Source organism: Plasmopara halstedii, assembly GCF_900000015.1.
Source record: "Plasmopara halstedii genome assembly, contig: Scaffold_2881, whole genome shotgun sequence".
Lineage (NCBI taxonomy): Eukaryota > Oomycota > Peronosporomycetes > Peronosporales > Peronosporaceae > Plasmopara > Plasmopara halstedii.
In genome coordinates this window covers 858,059-858,502 of record NW_020189786.1, presented here as the reverse complement: position 1 = coordinate 858,502, position 444 = coordinate 858,059, and positions in this window count along the sequence as shown.

Sequence of the window (444 nt, the reverse complement as noted above, 5' to 3'; positions counted from 1 at the left end):
ATGGTAGTGTGGATAAAGCGGCTTCACAAGCCGCGGCGTTGGTCCAGGGAGGTGGTTACTCGTTGCGTGGATAATTCGGAAAACAAGTTTGTTATTGTTATTCTCGTTTGAATGTCAGTCTGATAGACTGACAGTGTTCAGTTGCGTATGATTGATTTTACACCGTTGTACTTAGTCTAGTTTTAGGTGATGTCGATAGTGTAGATCTTGATTACTGAAAGAAATCATATCTGATAAACTTTCAAATACAATACTTTTGTCAAAACTAACATGAAGAGTCCACAACAATGTACGTAACTCGAATGAGGACAACGATTACTGAAAAAAGGTTTCTTGAAAGCATGTTTTTCGTGCCTGTCTTGATTTGTTGCTAAAGATCACGTCTTTTTCAAGTTCCTTTCTACTTGACTAACGAAATAAATCCACAATACTAGCCACAAAATC